The sequence below is a fragment of the Anolis carolinensis genome, chromosome 1 (genome assembly GCF_035594765.1).
Source record: "Anolis carolinensis isolate JA03-04 chromosome 1, rAnoCar3.1.pri, whole genome shotgun sequence".
Taxonomy (NCBI): domain Eukaryota; kingdom Metazoa; phylum Chordata; class Lepidosauria; order Squamata; family Dactyloidae; genus Anolis; species Anolis carolinensis.
The window spans coordinates 249,795,139-249,810,850 of NC_085841.1; the positions used below are offsets into that span (position 1 = coordinate 249,795,139).

Consider the following 15,712-nt stretch of genomic DNA (forward strand, 5'->3'; position numbering starts at 1 on the left):
GTGAATTGTACACTGGACACCAAGAAAACAAAAACACCCAAATCCGCCACAGCAGACAAGTGCCGACTGCAGATTTGTTACACTGTAAAATGTTTGTCTAGAAAGGCCCTAAATTGTTCCCCAGGGTGGCAGCCAACACACATCAAGCTGTCTGTGTTTACTGGCACTACATATATTTGGAGCAATTTTGTAGTGAAATAGCCAAGGCTGGTACCTGACGTTCACACATTCCTGCAAAAAGTTGGGTGCCGTCCCTGGGGGAGTCTCTGTGATGTCAATTGCAAAGAGTCTCTCTTCATTCTTCTCCCCTTCTCACGACATTCTGAACAAACTGTTAAGAGCGCAATTTACAGGTCTCACAACCTGAAGCACTGAACAGCTGTCAGGCACCTATGATGATGGAGCCCCGACCCAAACAATCTGCTTCTCACTTCTATAGGAGACATCAGAAGCAGTAACACCACCAACTCACTGAAGATCAGTCAATGCACAGCTTCTGGCAGTGCATTGCCAAGGGCCATTATAATTAGTAACCGTGGACGTGGCCAAGTCTCCTTGCAATAACTTTGGAGTATTTTCACCCACAGCCCGATAAGCCAAAAAGCCATCTGTCTAGCTGGAGAGCAGGAATGAAACACCTACTTGCCAAATATCTCTATTAAGCTCATTTTGCCACCAACCCAGCTGTAAAAATTGAGACAGAGGTTCCAGATAGGATGTGTTAATGAACCACCTCTACACAACAGAACTGGACAGAATTTCTCTAAAAAGCAAACCAAGAAAAATGAGTATGAGGTACACTTGGTTTCTCTAAAGAAAAAGAAAGAAAATAAATTTTCTCATTTAGTACCGGCTGCAAAGGCACAGAGCAGAACACCACCAACATGGACAACAATATTGTAAATCTTTGCAGACACACGTTAAACCAGGCAGAGGAATCATGAAGCCTATCCTTCTGCCCCTCAAAACCTACACACAATTCAGTTATTTTGTGAACTGGGTTGGCTTCCATACTGTAGAATTAATGCAGTTTGACACTCCTTTAACTGCTTTGGCTTAATATTATGGAATTCTGGGATTTCTAATATGATGATGTATCAGGACTATTGGGCAGAGAAGGCTGAAGACCTTGCAAAACTACCATTCTCATGATTTCAAACTGCATTAATTCCACAATGTAGATCAATGTTTCTCAACCTGGGTGTCAGGACCCCTGGGGGGGGGGGTTGCAAGGGAGGGTGTAAGAGGGGTCACCAAAGACCATCAGAAAATATATATTTCTGATGGTCTTAGGAACGCCTTTGGCAGAAAAGGTTAAGTGTAGATGAACTACAACTCCAAAACTCGAGGTCAATGCCCACCAAACCCTTCCAGTTGATCATGAGGGTTCTGTGTGGGAAGTTTGGCCTAACTGTATCATCGGTCAGGTTCAAGGGGTTCTTTGATTGTAGGTGAACTATAAACCTCAGCAACTACAACTCCCAAATGTCAAGGTCTATTTTCCACAAACCCCACCAGTGTTCACATTTGGGCATGTTGAGTATTTGTGCCAAGTTTGGTCCAGATCCACCATTGTTTGAGTCCTCAGTTCTCTCTGGATGTAGGTGAAGCACAACTCCAAAACTCAGGGCCAATGCCCACCAATATTTTCTGTTGGTCATGGGAGTTTTGCGTGCCAAATTTGGTTCAATTCCGTTGTTGGTGGAATTCAGAATGCTTTTTAACTATAAATCTCAGCAACTACAACTCCCAAATGACAAAATCAATTCCCCCCAATCCCATCAGTATTCAAATTTGGGCGTACTGGGTATTTGTGCCAAATTTGGTCCAGTGAATGAAAATAAATTTCGCATAGCAGATATATGCATTACAATTCATAACAGTAGCAAAATTACAGTTATGAAGTAGCAACAACAATAAATTTATGGTTGGGGGTCACAACATGATGAACTATATTAAAGGGTCATGGAATTAGAAAGGTTGAGAACCACTGATGCAGATGCTGCCTCGAAGGCTTTCTTCTGCTTATGTCTGTGGCTCAAAGCTCAGGGAGGTAGTCCTTTATTAGTGTAAAATCTGGAGACAACTCCAGATTTTAAACAACTATTCATGATAGATACTGGTCTTCACATCTTCTTTGAGAACAATATTACAGAGGCCATTAATCTCACTACATCATCAGAAGTACATTGGTTCTCTTTCTCCAATGTTTCAATTCCCCCCTCTACATTCCAGATTGGCACACTCTCTACACAAGAGAATACATAGACACAAATTGACCATTAAAAATGGCACTATTCAAAAACTAGTCACAGAACATTTCAACTAAACCTGGACCTACAATAAGGGATTTAAGGGGTTTAAGGGATGTGGTCCTTGAACAAAGAAATTACAAAGAAACAGTAGACGGATAAACAGCTGAATTAAGTTATATCCACAAATTCCAGTACATTGGCAGAGCTATGAACAAAGACAATGGCTTCATGGCACTACATACATTAATACAAGAGTCCTCAATACTGCACATATAACAAAAGTAATCTGCTTTCTCGGAGAGAGTTTTGAACCCAGAGAAACTTAAGTTTCGGTCAGAGGATTTGTTGTTTTCACTGACTACTAACTGACTACTTATTATAAAGTTCTGAAAGATCAGTAACGCCTCATCCAGCTTTTTGAAAATTGAGGGCAAGGGATATGGTTTGCAGCTTTCTGGATCTTATTATAACATATCTTACTCCCACAACTTTATAAATATGTTTTATGGCTGAGACCCTAATATCACACAGTACAGCAGCCAAAGAAGTAGATTTATATCCTCAAAAGCTCATGCTAATTTTTTTTCCTGTGTTATCATTTGAGAAACTGCAAGTTGCTTCTGATGTGCAAGAATTGGCTGTCTGCCAGGACGTTGCCCAGGGGACACCTGGATGTTTTGATGTTTTTACGACCCTTGTGGGAGGCTTCTTTCATGTCCCCACATGGAGTTGGAACTGATAGAGGGAGCTCATCTGCTCTCTCTCCCCAGGTTGGATTCGAACCGGCAACCTTCAAGTCAGCAGTCCTGCCAGCACAAGGGTTTAACCCACTGCACCACTGGCTAAAATAAAAAGCAATTAGTCTTCAAGTGTTGCCACATTTCCTTTTTTCATCTCCTCCTCTTTTTTATTTATGTGAAAAAAGCCAGTAGCTTTTATCTCATCCAATGGGGAAATTATGAGAAACGCTAGCATTTTCAACTCCCTCACCACATTACTTCCTACTGATCCCATTCAGATGTGCTCATTTATAGTAACCAAAGAAAGGATCACATAGAAAGCTATTTCAGTGAAAAGTATTAATGGAATTGATTGCATTAATGATGTTGTTTGCATTATTTGTATGTGTTGTAATGTGAGTATTGTGATATCAACACCTTGTGCCAATTCTACAAACTTATATAATTATTTTCACAACTAACACATGACTAGGGTGTATGTCTTTTTGATGTGGGTAAGACACTAAACCACCCAGTTAGTGTTCAGTGCATTCATTCAGGGGAGGTTTGAAAAAGAGAAGTCTGAAGTTTTATTCATGAGATCTATAGGCAAGGTCAGAAAAAGGTCCTCTTTTAAAAACCCAGGGTAGTGGTTGCCAATCAATGTAGATAACATTTAGCTAAACAGACCCAATGCTCTTAGTGTAGAGCAGCTCCTATGGGCTTATGCTTGGGAAGCTCAATTTGACAGGTAAGGAAAGACATACCACTCAAACCAAAGATGAAAGCGATCACTTTTAGTGATGCCCCTAATTTAATCAGAAATGCATGAAATCCTAACTCCTTGTGGAGGCATCAATCTCACTCTTTTTAAGACATTCACTTATCTTTTTCTTTTTAAGATAACCTCTCTGGCATTCCCTCCACAGGTCCAAACTGCACCTCAATCAACATATTTACAAATTAATATCTCACATGTTAATGTCCAATAATAATAATATAAAAATAACTTTATTTTTGTACCCCGCCTCCATTTCCCCGAAGGGACTCGGGACGGCTTACATGGGGACAAGCCCAATCAACATAATTAAAATATAAAATATAGCATACTAGGTACATACATAGTACATAGTAAGTACATAGACAATAATATAAAAACAAAATAAAACAAGACCATTATAGCAAAAATAAAACAACCACCACACAATTTCAAACATGGGGTCAATGTTTTCAATATATCATGATATTTTGGTGCTAAATTCGTAAATACAGTAATTACAACATAACATTACTGTGTATTGAACTACTTTTTCTGTCAAATTTGTTGTATAACATGATGTTTTGGAACTTAATTTTTAAAATAATAACCTAATTTGATGTTTAATAGGCTTTTTCTTAACCCAAGATATTATCCAAGATATTCACTTATCCAAGGTTCTGCTGGCCCGTTTAGCTTGGATAAGTGAGACTCTACTGTTATTATTATTACAGTAGAGTCTCACTTATCTAAGCTAAACGGGCTGGCAGAAGCTTGGATAAACAAATATTTGGATAATAAGGAGGAATTAAGGAAAAGCCTATTAAACATCAAATTAGGTTATGATTTTACAAATTAAGCACTAAAACATCATGTTTTACAACAAATTTGACAGAAAAAGCAGTTCAATACACAGTAATATTATGTTGTAATTACTATATTTACGAATTTAGCACCAAAATATCATGATATATTGAAAACATTGACTACAAAAATGGCTTGGATAATCCAGAAGCTTGGATAAGCGAGGCTTGGATAAGTGAGACGCTACTGTATTATTACTTCTTATTCGCCTCTCCTCGTGGCTTGAGGCGGGTCACAGCAAAGTCAAAACACACAAACATTGCAAAAATTTTATAAACACACAAATTAAAATGAAGTTCTATAAAAGATACATATTAAAACGTTTTCTATAAAATACATATTAAATACACAGGACAGAGATTAAAACAGAAGACACGAGTTTAAAAATCATGTTTAAAATTGGCTAAGTAGGCCTGCCAGAACAGATAGGTATTTAAGGTAAAGGTTTTCCCCTGACATTAAGTCTAGTCATATTCAACTCTGGGGGTTGGTACTAATCTCTATTTCTAAGCCAAAGAGCCGGCGTTGTGCGTAGACACCTCCTAGGTCATGCATGGAGCGCCTTTACCTTCCCACCGGAGCGGTACCTATTGATCTACTCACATTTGCATGTTTTCGAACTGCTAGGCTGGCAGAAGCTGGGGCTGACAGCAAGAGCTCACCCCGCTCCCTTTCGGTCAGCAAGTCGATAGCTCATTTAGCTACGATGTAATACTCTGTGAGAAGGTTGGTGTTTTGATCAGTGAGGGGTGACATTTTTATTCTTCAAGAGCAATAATATGTTTACTTGCAAGCCCTTTCTATAGAATCTGATGCTGCTTCAGGATAATTCAGATGCCCTTTGCGGTAGATGCAAATGGGTTGTCTCAAAGTAATTGATTCTCCCAAGCCTTGTTACAGGCCTGAAGCACACAAGAGTAACTGCCTGCCATAACTAGTTTTGGAGACAGAAAGTTAGCAGCATCGAGTCCCATACCATTACATACACTAAGGAATTATGTCCTGTTTGTCCCCCACCTAAATAAAGAAAAACTCTAACATCAGTACGAAATGGACAATTTTGTGATGAAGGATGAAAATTGAAACCTACAAGCATCCCCAGACACCCATTTAGTTTTTCCTCGCTGGGGTCTTAAATCATTCTTATGACTGTTTGGAGAAAATAAGTTTTCACATGGAACGAAGTAGCCAATCTCTAGAGAAATGTGCTCCCTACCTTGCTGATTACTACAACAGCTTTGTTCGAGTCAGTAATGGTTTTATACATTTTAATGCAGATTTCTGGGAAAGAAGAAAGGAGAAAGTGCCTATTTTAACAAGGCTCTCTCAGTGATTATTTGAAAGCACTTGAGAGAAGACACGCAGAAATAAAACAGAGGGTGCTAAAAAAGCTGTCATTTTCCCCCTATAAGTAAGCAAGCATGTCTTATACCAACTGTTATTAATCCCACCTTTCCTGTCAAATAACCTCATTATGAATGCATCAGCACAATGTCACCGCTGTGTCCCTCTGGGATACATATGTAATTGAAACTTCAAAGTCACTTAGGAATGATTGTTTTATCCTGATAAAAAGGCACTAAGTTTAGATTCTAAAAATGGATACAGCTATGAATGTTGTAAGAAAATAAACTTTAGTCTGAAAGATGTAAAGTTTTACTGAAGGGGGGGACACAAGTTTCTAGTTCTCATGCTGCTCAACACAAAGTGTAAAAACTGAGTTGTGTAGTGGAAAGCACTGCTAGAAACATCAAGTTAAAACTATCTAGTTAACTTGAAAATTTACCATAAAGACCATCTGCCTAGAAGAAAATTTCAGCTGCCACAATACTGTACTATTATTATTATTATTATTATTATTATTATTATTATTATTATTATTATTATTATTATTATTATTTCATTTCTATCCCACTTTTCTCTTGTGGATGGGATTCAAAGTGGCGTACAATATATAAAATTCATACAAATACATCCAATCACAATACATAATCAGTTAAAACATCATATCCCGATATAAAAAACCCAATTAATATACCAAATAATTTTTTTAAAAAACTTGCAGAAAGCACCATTTTAAAGATATCCATAACCTCCAGTTACTGAAGTTTTTTGTCAAATATTATCAAAATATTATCCTTCATCTGGGATGGCCTGGCTCCACAGAATGGTTTTAAGTTGCGAATGAAAGGCCAGTAAGAAGGGGGCCAATCGTGCCTCATTAGGGAGGGAGTTCCAAAGCCACGGGGCTACTACCGAAAAGGCCCTCTCTTTTTTGGATCTTTGACACATGCACATTGAAACCTATTCACAATTATTTGGGAGCAGTTCCTTTGAATAAAATTTGCAATGCTTGCCAGTACATGTCCATAGGAGAATGCTGTAAGATATTCACAAAGGCTATTCTACTTTGGAAAAAAAATAATGAGGTGAATAATGGACAAAGGTAGGTAAGCGAACCTGAACCTGATTCCAATCGTCTTCCTTTAAGGACTGCATCAAATACAAAGCACACATAAAGATGCACTTTGTCTATAAAATGCCTACCAGCATAATGCCTTTACCCAGTAAATGCTAGGAAGCTCTGTGGTACATTTGCCTTTTAAAACAAAAAAATGTTCATTCTTTTCTTGAGTATGTGATACTTAGGCTCTCATTTGGATGAAGGGTTTGCTATATTCCATGTTTTCAGGTATCCATAAAGGGTCTTGGAACATATCCCCTGGCACATATAGGGGTTATACTCCACTTTCCTGCAAATTTTAATGAGACAAAAAGTAGGATGTGTACTGATTTAATCTCGTTCTTTGCTTCCTTTCACATCCAATCCACTTTCTGCTTTCCTGGAATCTAGATATGTTCAGGAACCAAATGCAGATCTGTTGAATGAACCCTGAGTTTAAGGCTGGGGGCAAGCTATTGCTCAGTAGCAGAGCACAAGCTTTGCACGTGTAAAGTTTTTCAATAATTCAATCTTTTAAAAAAGGATTAGGTACAAACCAAGTGAGGGGAGATTTTCTTCATGACATTCTGGACAGGATGTGTCACTTAGAGTAGATAATCTTTGGCTAGAAAGACCAAACAGCTGATCTGCTATGAAGACAACTTCATATGTTGCATTAATGTGCATCAGCAGGATGTGCAATTCGTAAACACAACAACCACACATAGTTTGGATCTAGTAGTGATTTTCCTGCCCCAGGAATAGGGGTGGAGGGCCACATGAAACCATCTAGACACTTCTGCTCTGGTTGAAGGGGGATATGATTTACTGTTAAAACAAACTGTAACTATCAAGCTATACTCTGGAGGAGAATCATCCCCCTGAGATATGTTGTCATTGTTTTTGACAGGAAAATGCAGGAAAATTTGAGTAGTTGTTCTGAGACAATATAAAAAGAGTTGATGACTTGCAAGCTGTCCCTGAGTCATTTAGTTCCTACCCTGCCTATAAAGAATGTGAAATGATGGGGCAGTGTTTTCTTCTCATTGAGTTACTCACAAATGACTTTTTAAAACGATATTATAATCATATAATACGATATAGAACAGAAATGACCAAGTTCCTAGGGCTGTTGATAGCTACTCCAACTTGGTGTGGATGAAAAAAAAAACTGATCTAACCTTCCTACCTATATGAAGGAGACCTCAGTGGCGCATTGGGTTAAACCCTTGTGCCGGCAGGACTGCTGACCAGTAGGTCGGTGGTTCAAATCCGGGGAGAGTGTGTGAGCTCCCTTTGTCAGCTCCAGCTCCCCATGCAGGGAAATGAGAAAAGCGTCCCACAAGGATGGTAAAACATCAAACATCCGGGCATCCCCTGGGCAATGTCCTTGAAGATGACCAATTCTTTCACACCAGAAGCGACTTGCAGTTTCTCAAGTCGCTCCTGACACCAAAAAAAAAATCATTTAAATGTATAAAATTTCCTTGTTTTTAAGAAAACTATAGAGTATAAATAATGTTAGCAGCAACAACAACACCATTCTTCAGGCCAATTTGCGTGGTAAGACCAATGGAAAGAGAGCTAATTCAGCAAATCTATTAAAAGTCACTTTGCCTGAGTAATCTTTTTTTAAATTCTGATTCTGGTCTCTCTGGTTTGCAGCAGATAAATGAAATGATCAGGTAAGTAGTTTTATACTGGACAAATATCTTCCTTATAAGGATTCTGCATTACTTAACCGGTCAACATACTGACTTTACTTGCCAGCTTACAAAGGGTCAAGGGAGACGGAGCATCTTCAGTTAGAAAATGGCACGGCAGTTAAGTGTGTTTAACAGCTGGAGCCAAAAACATTCTGGCTTCACTTTATTAATTTTATTCTGAACTACTGTGGTTTTTCTTTTTAATGCTCTACCTTCGCTCCATTATTATCCTACAACCAAGTAAGATGGTTGAAAGCAATTACAGCCTATAAAATGGAAAAAGAAGCAGCATTCAGCGGCAACATTAACAATCTGGCAGGAAGAACAAATAGAAAGAGGATCAGTATTCTGCTATTCAAAGGAAGAGTCAGAATAAGAAAGAAGCATCTCTCAAGACAACTAGAAAAGTTTGCTCTTCATCTTCCATCACTTTCCACCTCATTCTTTTTTTGTTCTTTTTCTTTCCTCTTTTCCCCCTTTTTTCTTAGAATTGAGAAAGAAAGCTTTGTGTGTATGTGCATGTTTGTGTTTAGGTGTAGGACATAGAGAAGGAAGGAGCAATGAGAACCTTACAAAATGCCTTTGAAAATAATTGCCGGATGTCATCTATTTGTTTCTGGTAACTGTGCTGGTGCTCTACTAAAGAGATAGTAATACAGCAACAAAGATGCTGGGCTTTTCACCTACACATGGAAATTCTTTGGTGCTATTATAGGATGCCCTTTTTTATATGCCAATGTTCACAAACATAAGTTACTTGTTTTGGCTCTACTTTGAAAATGTGCAATCCTGACGGAGAGACATGTTCTCACTACCATCATGTTATAAAAAGAAATGTTGCAAAGAATCAAATGCTCTGTATACTATAAGGGCCAAGCTAGAAGCCACAGATCTGAGACAAAATGATGCTGAAAAAGATATACTTTGGATGTGCTATGGCGATTTAAATGAGTAAAATTAATGTGTGTTTTCTGGAGCATGAAAACCAAAGCAATGGGAAACCTGAACAGCCATAGGATCGTACAGGCACATGAGTTTATCATTCTGTCTTTCTCTCTTTTTGCAAAATCACAAAACAATTACCACTCAGAAGCTGCTTTGTGATTTTCAAGAGAAACCCCATGTGAGCTGCTTTGAAAGTGCAAATCACAAGAGGTGATTTTGGTCCACATTCTGGCAGGACAGACTTGAACCACTCCTTCAATTCTTTTGAGTAAGGCTGTATAGAATCAGTAAACGATAAAAAATATTAGAAAGATACCACATTTTGAGTGTGTATGTACAGGAAAAAATGGCCAAAATCTAAATCTACTACATGAATCCGTCAACAAATCAGCATGTCACATTTCCAAGACACAAATAATCAGCTGAATGTTATGAGAATCTCATTGTAGCTACTCCATATAGTCTAGCTACTCTCAATGCCAGGATTACCTAAGCTTAAAATGATAAACATTTCCTGATCATCTTTTTAAAAAATCAGCTGGGGATTTTTTTAAAGTTGTGTCGGAGGCAAGTTGAGAAAATACTGCGAGTCACTTCTGGTGTGAGAGAATTGGCCGTCTACAGAGACATTGCCCAGAGGATGCCTAGATATGTTACCACCCTGTGGGAGGCCTTTCTCATGCCCCCGCAAGCTAGAACTGACAGACAGGAGCTCGCCCTGTCTTGCAGATTCGAACTGGCAACATTCAGGTCAGCAACCCAACCTTCAGGTCCACAGTTCAGCCGGCACAAGGGTTTAACCCATTGCACCACCACAGCTCAGCTGGGAAATGAAACACCAGTTTTGAAAGAACTTGCTTTTTCTTGGACAATTTGTTTCACTTCAAGCCATTCTTAAAGGGAATATTTTTGTTACCCACTCTAGTGTTGTAACTTCATCTCTGCTGCTTTTCTTTTATTAATCTTCATATGTAGTTCCCTTTTTTCAGCAGTGGCTTTTCAAATACCAAAACCTGAACCCAAATGATAAGCAAAACCAGTTCACTTAACTACATACATTTTGAGCTACAGATGAGCTCCAGTTCATCTAAAGTTCAGGAACTAGATTTTCTGGGTATATAGTATAATAGCCCACAAAATCAATTGATTTTAACTCCAACTGACTTGAGTGAATAAAGTATCATATTTAACACTGTCAATGAATTCAATGAAATGTAAAGCACTTGCCTTTATTAGATCATTCCCACTGGGCAGTCTGTTCTGTACTGTGGGGTCTGCTTCATGTGTCTTCTTCCCATGCAACTGCTCAAAACATGGCTGCAATTCCTTCCCGAGCAAATGTCACCTGAGGAAGAGGAATGTCACCATCAGGAAGGAAGGACAACTGAATGGATCTGGCAGGTGGAAGGTTACCATGGAAGAAGCATCCTAACTATCATAATAACACAGGAAAGGATTCTTCAGCTCTTATGTGGCACGTCCTCCCCCCTGCCCGATAACATCCACTATTGACTCCCGATAAAGCTCTACAACCCATTATAAGCCCCTGATTTGTGTTAAAGAAAATCGATGAAATTTCAGAAGCAAGGAGAGAGGAGATTGCCATAAGCCAGAGAGGAACCAGGACCATTCCTTTCTTAAAGGAAGTCCCGAGGAGCAAGACTTGAAAGAGACATTTCCAAAGATAGTATCTGTCAGCAATAAAGAATATAACATAATATTTTTTCATACTGTCCATTAACAACAGTGCAATCATTACACTACAACTTCATTTATGACAATCTAGCAGAACTGATTCATTTGTACAGCAGCATTTAAGTCATAATAGGTTTATCCAGCCAACCACAACCCTAATCCTTAGGCTCTGACAAACATCTACTGCAGGAAATTTTCAGAGAACCAAAATGAATAGTGTTAACCTATGCCTCACACACAGAGAGATTTCTCAGAGTATTTTCATTAACAGCCAAATGTAGCAACACATGCAACCTGAGGGAGAATTCTTTCTGCCAAGTATTTTTCTGTACTACACTGAGCTTTTGTTCCTAGGGTACCAAAAGCCCGGATAACTGGCCAAGTTGACGGCTTCATTGGCTAAAGTGAGTTCAAACAGTTAGTCATGTTCATATACAATATTGTCCAAATGAGGTATTTTACCATGTGCAAACTTTCCATGTATTTGAAGAACTCCGGATGAAATCACTGGTCTTACTTTTCCCCCTGTAGTTGAATTGGTGGGCAATAAATCATACGTTGAAGAAAGCAGATCAACATAATTATTATTTAGATTGCCTACTGATCAAAACTTGGCAGGAAAGGAGAGACATATGCCCTGCATTTTTATCAAATCCAATCAAGACTGTTCCAAAACATTCAGTTGTCAAATTAACACACACATTCTCATTTCTATGAACAGGCAAACGCAACCACTGAAACGTCTATGTTCTGACATAACAATCCAAGCATTAGCCGCGTACCTGTGCATTTCTACTTATCTCCTCCCTCCTCCCAATTTCAGCGAAAATATTTTAACTACTTAAATCTGACATTCAAACTGTTTAAGTATATCTTAAAGTAGGGGTGGGCGTATTCCAGAGCCAGAAGGCAGTGCTGTTGAGTTGGAGCCCTAGTAGCTTGTAACAGCCTAGTACAGAGCTGTTTTCAATGACACCCAGCCATGAATAGTAAGTTATTTAGTTTATTTAGGATTATTTAGACTTACTGTATATACTTGAGTATAAGCCTAGTTTTTCAGCCCTTTTTTAGGACTAAAAAAAACAAAAAACCTCCTCGGCTTATACTTGGGTGAGGGTCTTGGTGGGCTTATATTCAGGTCGGATTATACTCAAGTATATATGGTATATTTATTATTTTTCTCTATTATTATTGGTATTGTAACATTTATTATTTTACTCTATTAATTATTATTATTACATTTATTATTTTACTCTGTTATTGTTGTTACTTTTACATTTATTTTACTCTATTTTTATTATTAATAATACATTTATTATTTTACTCTATTATTACATTTATTATTTTACTGCATTTATTATTATTATTATTATTATTACATTTATTATTTCACTCTATTATTATTAAAAGGATACATAAGCACATTTACATTGAAGAAGATGAAAATAATGATTTAATCAGAGTTGAACAGTCATATCTTAAATTACAGTTTGATGTAAAGATTCAAAAACATTTAAACTACTGATGCCTCAATTAATGTAATTTTATTGGTATTTTGGCTTATACTGGAGTCAATGTTTTCCCAGTTTTTTTGTGGTAAAATTAGGTGCCTCGGCTTATATTCGGGTTGGCTTTTACTCAAGTATATATGGTAATTTGATGATTATAAGTAGTTGAAGTGCTATATTATTTAGTGTTGTTATTGTTACATGCCTTCAAGCCAACTATAATGTATGGCAACTTTACCATGGGGTTGTCTTGGCAAGACTTCTTCAGAAGGAGTTTGCTATTGCCTTCATGGCTAAACTAGGATTTGGACCCTGCTCTCCCAGGACCCTAGTCCAAAACACATACTGGCTCGTTATTATTATTTAGGGCTATTTGGAACTAATTGAATAAATGTGGTGTTTTTAGCCTAAGAACATGGGAGCTTGAACCAAACATTGGGGGGGGGGTGCTATGAGCTTGGATGGTCAGTAATTCTCAAGGGTGGCACTGACTCCCCCTCCGGGGCCATATGCCACACAGTTATAATTCCTGGTTTAAAGGCTCTCTAAAATCTAGGTTGTAAAATCAGCAGAAGATCTCAATTGCATATTCTGATTCATAGGGAACTCTTACACATTATAATACTTTGTGACTTAAACATCATGGGAAATGGTGGTTTTAGAAAGGGGAGTATCCTTATAAAGAGGGCATCATGAGATCAAAGGGAGATCATGATTTATCAGACTGGGTTTCATAATGTGAGTAAAACATGAGTCCTATCTACCTTGATTGACCATGTCAACAATTTAAAAAATCCCTGAGTTTAAATTACATGTCTTTAGAAATAGTAATTAACTAATTGCTCAACATAGAAGAAACTATTAAATTGCACTTCTACAAATCTAACTACGAAGTGAAGGTAAAACCAGATGATCCTGGAGTCCTAGAACAGATTATGCTCAAAACTCTGAAATAATTTTAAATGATTTCAGTGAGCCATTCACTTATCTATTAATGCAGCTGCCCAAAATTTGAGAACTTATCTACATTTGATGCACTTCACAACAATCCCTAAGGAATTGTCTGAGATCATTTTTTCAGTTGCGAGCTACCATTGTATCTTCTCTGGGTCTTATCTCTCAGTCTTCACTCACAAAGATTCAGGTGGACTGGGCACAAAGCACCCTTTTATACAACAGACTGTCACACATTTTTTCATGTGATTTGAGAAAAGGGAAGGCGAGATATGAAAAGCTTGTTAGGTAGGCCACAACTGAAATTGTCACTTCAGAGAACATTCCTGTTCTATGTAATTACCATTTTTTAGTCTTTAGTCTTTCTTATGTTAGGATAATATGATTAAGGGCCCTTCCACACAGCCATATAATCAGGAATACCAAGGCAGATAATCCACAATATCTGCTTTGAACTAGGTTATTTGAGTCCACACTGCCTTATAATCCTGTTCAATATGGATTTTATACAGCTGTGTGGAAGAGGCCTAAGTTTGCCAATAAGATATTAATTCAACATATCATATGGGTGTCTAAAGAAAAATCAGATTAAAACACTATTTATATTTTACTTGCTCTATTATCCAAGGATGAACTCTCCAAAAAATAGTAAGAAACTATATGACCTTTGAACATGAATTTAATATATACTACATACAGATAAACTGGCATGGATAAGAACAACTATATTAATATTTTGCTTAGACCCAAGAAGTGCAACAGTCAATCCAAGGCAAATATTATGTCAGCTACTCAAGACAGATGACTTGATAGAATAGTTGCCTTGGATTTTGATGGAGAGGTAGGAATTCATCAGATAATTTGATTTATCTTGGACAGCTTTAAACAATACAATTTGTTCCAGAGAAAACAGTTGTCTTTGGAAAAGAGAAGGAGAAACCCTGGCCTTCCTTAAGTGGAAGATATACAGCCTTTCGGTTTCAGGACATTTGGCAACTCAAAAGTGTTACGAAGAAGCTACTGTGACATTCGTCCTATCAACATGTCTTGCCTCTTCCTGGGAAGCCAATGGTACTGAGAAGTGTCAGGGAGCTTCAAAGACTAGCTGTTAAATATTTCTCAGACTACACCTCTAAATGTATCGATTTAAAACAGGAAAACAATCATATCACTTCTTCCTTTACTAGCAGTATAATGGCAGTTCATATAAGAGAGCTACTATCAACAATATTTTCATTGTTAGCCAGATGTAGCCTACTGCCCTCAGAGTGTGAAACCCATCATAAGCAACTACAGACTATAACCCTGAAAAGAATAACACAGCCAGTTTGTTACAATGGAAAATCACTTCAGTATATAGCATTAAGAAAATCACGGAGTAGAAAGATTACATAAGACTAAACCAGCTATTTTTTAGAATGAATTCAATGTGTTAGTTACCACTATAAATGCCCTAAAGTAGTTGAGACCAGGATTTAAAAGAGCAATCACATTAAAGGTTTCCTCTTTTACAACTAAATGCCTTAAAGCAGTGGTTCTTAAAAGCAGGATCCTTCTCTCCGTCCCATGATCTTCTCAGATTCATTTGGTGGAAACAAGAGAGATTCTCAGTGGCTGATCCTAGATTTTGAAAATCCCCAAAGAAGCCAAGATGGCCCCAATTCTGTTCTTCTCTTCCATCAGAAAGTATAAATATTCTTGTATTACAAGGGTTTTTTAGAAACTGAATGATGTGCTGTGCTGATTTATGATTTCTATGGTCTTTTAATGAGTTGTAACATTTTTCATTTTTAACATTTTACTTTAAAGGTACTGTAAATGTTTTCCCCTGACATTAAGTGTGACTCTGGGTGTTGGTGCTCATCT

At 37.7% G+C, this 15,712-nt stretch overlaps 1 protein-coding gene across 12 annotated transcripts in view; it reads right to left on the reverse strand.

The window, feature by feature from the left end:
• Positions 1-15,712, reverse strand: part of sema5b (semaphorin 5B) — a 583,141-nt gene that overhangs the window by 351,253 nt on the left and 216,176 nt on the right. For all 12 annotated transcript variants that reach the window (XM_062971530.1, XM_062971492.1, XM_062971628.1 and 9 more), the window contains one exon: positions 10,917-11,034. The gene's annotated coding sequence lies outside the window, so the exon portion shown is untranslated. The remainder of the gene's footprint in view (positions 1-10,916; positions 11,035-15,712) is intronic.